Genomic DNA, 4,017 nt, shown 5'->3' with positions numbered 1-4,017 from the left:
TACTTCTCCCTTGCGCTCTTGCTCTTTGCCACCGCCATAAAAGGTTGCTTTCTGCTCTGTGCTGCTCTGCATTGGACCCAGCTGAGTATGGACTGAAACCTCCAGTAACTGTGAGCTAAATAAACCTTTCCTTCCTTCATTTTGAGTGTCGGGTATTTGTCCCAGCAACGACAGAAGAGTAACTAAGACAGCCTCCTAAGGGGACTTGGCTCCTCCTGCCACTCTGGCTCCTAGTGCTGCCAGGACAAACTTTCCAAATGGCCCTGACCACCACACTCCCCTCTCTACGCTAGAACCTCCCACAGCCCCACAGCCCACCAAAGACTCCCTCAGCACAGTATACAGAGCCTTTTGTGCAGTCACAGCCTAGGACAGGACTCAGGGCTGCTGAGACGCTTCCCTTGCTCTCGGCAAAGCCACCAAAATTACTTGGCCTCCCTGAACCTCTCTCTGTGCCTTCATCCTGCCAGCTCTTCTGATCAGGGGACTGGGAGGAATAAACCACAGGACTAGGAACGTCCGCCACACAGCACGTGACTCGCAGGAGGCCAAACGCCACTGCGAGAGATTGCGGCCCTGTCTGTGCTCGGCTTTCTCCCCTGCTTCTCTGCAAGCACAGGGGGGGCAGCCTCCTGTCTGTCCAGCTCCTTGGGTCCGAGCCCCTGGAATACGGCTTGGCGGTACTTATGGGACACTAACAGTGAATGTGTGACAACCCATCCAGTACAGCACAAATGATTTCACCAGTGAATGGTGGCCCAAAGGAAGACAGTGTCTGTGCCTGCTCAGCAAGGCCACCTCTCTGCACCAGTCGGGGACTCCACATCACCTTGGCCTCGGGTGGTGATGCGCACACACCTGTGACATCAGCACCCAGGAGGCAGGGACGGGAAGACAGATTCAGTACAAGGCCAGCCTGTACTAGAGCAAGATCCCGCCTCCAAACAAAGCCACAACCCAGAACTCTGCACCTCTTAAAGAAGGGAACAAGTTCTGCACAGAGACTAGAACCTTTCCAGCCACCAAGCCCTAGCCGTGAGCAAGCCTCGAGGCGGTCTCTACCCTTCCAGGGGGTCTGTCTGCTCATCTGTGAAATGGGAACACCAGAGTCTCTGCCAACACATGAGAAGCACAGTGAATGGGGAGAGAAGAAACACAAAGCCAACTGCCACATTCAGGGTGGTTTACGGAGGAAGCTGGCACCTCCTGTGTGTCACACTCAAAATGAGCACGGGACTGCCATGGGAAACGCCATCTGGTCTGGAAAGACCCTAGCTCCCCGTGAGCTCAGTGGCAAATCCGTGGTCTGTGGAGACTCAAGAGCTAAATGGCAACAACAAAAAAGCAGGTGATCCCTTAGTCACAGTGACACCAAGAGGCTATGGACAGTTACTAGGGGCCAGCAAGTGACAGTTCCAGGGCCAACCCAGCCCACAGAGAATGATTTTGACATTTTTAAATGCAAGAGTGGAAATCAAAAAGGAAAAAAAAAATTTTTTTTTTGTCTTTTTTAAGACAGGATCTCTCTATGCAGCTGAGGTTGACCTTGAGCTCACTTGGTAGCCCAGGCTGGTCTCAAAATCGCAGCAGTCTTCCTGCCTCACCCTCCTGAGTGCTGGCATTACAGGTGTACGCCACACTGTCTGGTAGGAAAAATGTTTTGTGACATAAAAAATCATATCCAGCTCAAACTTGCAGGCAGATCCACAGAGGAAGTCTGTCCACACACAGCCCCATTCCCTGGTTCCTGAGCAATTGCAACCCCGTGCATGGCCTGAAATGTTTACTCGTAGCGCTGTGCAGAGAAAGTCATCAGCTACGGGCAGCTCTTCCTAGCCCCAGATGCTCCGGTGGGTCAGTCAGCTCATCCCACACCCCGATCTGGGGAAAAAAACCTGCTTTATGACAGGCCAGGGTCAATATTTGTTAAAAAACAAAACAAAACAGGGCCTTTTGCATAGCAGGAACTCAATAATGAAAGTAATGAAATAACCCCTTACATGTGTAAGAGAACAAGGGGTTCCTATCTTTTGGGTATAAGTTGGGGGTTTGGTGTCTTTGTTGCTTGCATTTGTGCGGAGGGCACTAGGGGTTGAAACCAAGGCCTCTGCACTCAGCTACATTCCTGCCTCTGAAACCACAATTCTTTAGTAATATAAAGAAATGAATAACTTATAAATTTGGTGAAGGTAACCAGGGCATGATGGTGCATCCCTGGAATCCCAGTACTCAAAAGACTGAGGCAGAAGATGGCCAAGGGTTTGAGGCCAGCCTGGGCTATACAATGAGGTCAAGGGCAGCCTGAACTGCACAGCAAGACTGTCTCAAACTGCACACACACACACACACACACACACACACACACACACAAATCTAAGATGAGAATCAGCTAAGTATTTCAAAGAATCTACTCACAATTTATTTATAAGCTACAAAATTGAAAAGAGGAGATCCTGCCAAAACTTATCTGAACCATGTAATAAACATTATTTAGAATGAAAAAAGTCAAAATTGTTTTGCCACCTAGAAAGGAAAGGGGGCCAGGGAGACAGCTCAGTAGAATAAGCGCTTGCCTGGCAAGTGCTAGGGCCTGAGTTCAATCCCCAGTTCTGCCAAAAAAAGAAAAAAAAAAAGTGCTAAGCTCAACATCAATCCCATGTTAGCCTATTTGCTCCTGAGGCGAGGACCTCACCCCGTTTTTCAGGTTTTTTTAAGATTTTGAGATAGGTTCTCACTAAGTCTCCCAGGCTGGGCTCAAACTGTGGATCTCCCTGTCTCAGCCTGCCAGATGACAGCTTGTTCCACCACGCCCAGCTTTTGGTTCAAGGTCTAATTTTCACAACCCTGAAAGCAAAGCAAGGTAGGATTGTGTTTTATAGGCCTAGAGATAAAGTAACTGGCTCAAGTTCTGTGGAACTTGTGGGAACTCTCTCCACAGAATACAATAAGTGCCAACATTTACTATGCACTCCTTGGGAGCAGGTACAGGGCCACTGCTCCAGAGGGAGAACTTCAGTGACACTGCTTGGACCCAAGTGAGAGGCAGAACTGGAACTTGTGAATTTTCTTCGTTTTCTTTTCTTTTCTTTTTTTTTAAGGCAGGGTCTATGTCACCACACTGGCCTGGTACTCAGGGTGATCTCATGGCGCTCCTCCGGCCTCAGCCCGGAGCCAGAGCCATCAGATCCCAGAACGAGGCTCCCATCAGCCCCTGCAACGCTGCAGGTGCTGACCCCGTGCTAAGTGGGGCTCCTCTACATAGAGGACTTCAGCTTCTGAGGGCTCCCCACGGAGTCCTGGGAAACAGAGAAGGGAGCCCCAGTCCAGTTTGTGTAGGGAGGGTGCAGCTCCACCAGGGGGCATCCAAAGCCTTCGCTGGAAATGCCGATCGCCCAGGCAGGACAGGAGCTGGTGCGCTCCCTTGGCTGAGAGGCCAACCCGGCTGGTGCCCGCCTGAGAACGTGCGTGCCCCTCTTCCAGGCCGGCCTCACAACTCTGCCACTGCGGCGGGTGGCCACGCTGAAGGTCAAGTCCAAGGGGGGCTTGCTAGGGCAGGAGACGCAACAGAGCAACGCGCTGAAACCCCAGCCTGAACCAGCACGCCAGCAACGCGCACCACCTCAGTGGTCCCCGCAAGGTTAGGCAAGACTCTGTGGGTTCAAATCCCCACTGTGCCTCTAGCCACAGTTTGTCTCTTAGCTCCTTTGAGCACCACTTTCCCCACCTGTAGTGCAGGGGCAAAACTGCGCACATTCTACGCGGATACTTTTTTTTTTTCTTATTTTGAGACAAGGCCTTGCTGTGTAGACCAGGCTGGCCTTCCACTCACTACAAAGCCCAGGCTGCCCTCAGATATATGGCAGTCCTCCTTCCCCAGCCTCTCAGTGCAGAAGGGACTACAGGTGTTTGCCACCACGCCCCGCCCACTCCCTTTTTAAATTTTGTGACAAGGTCTTGCTAAATTACTCAAAGTACGCTCAAATTATCACCCCCTGCCCTTCTTTAAAATTTTTTTTT

The 4,017-nt window shown here is 51.0% G+C and overlaps 1 protein-coding gene across 9 annotated transcripts in view; it reads right to left on the bottom strand.

Annotated features, from left to right (window-relative positions):
* Nucleotides 1-4,017, bottom strand: part of Kdm2b (lysine demethylase 2B) — a 153,893-nt gene that overhangs the window by 95,436 nt on the left and 54,440 nt on the right. The gene's annotated exons all lie outside the window — the stretch shown is intronic.

The sequence above is a fragment of the Octodon degus genome, unplaced genomic scaffold (assembly GCF_000260255.1).
Source record: "Octodon degus isolate 3935 unplaced genomic scaffold, OctDeg1.0 scaffold00076, whole genome shotgun sequence".
Taxonomy (NCBI): domain Eukaryota; kingdom Metazoa; phylum Chordata; class Mammalia; order Rodentia; family Octodontidae; genus Octodon; species Octodon degus.
Note: the sequence above shows the minus strand (reverse complement) of the source record. Positions and strands in the feature narration are given on the sequence as shown.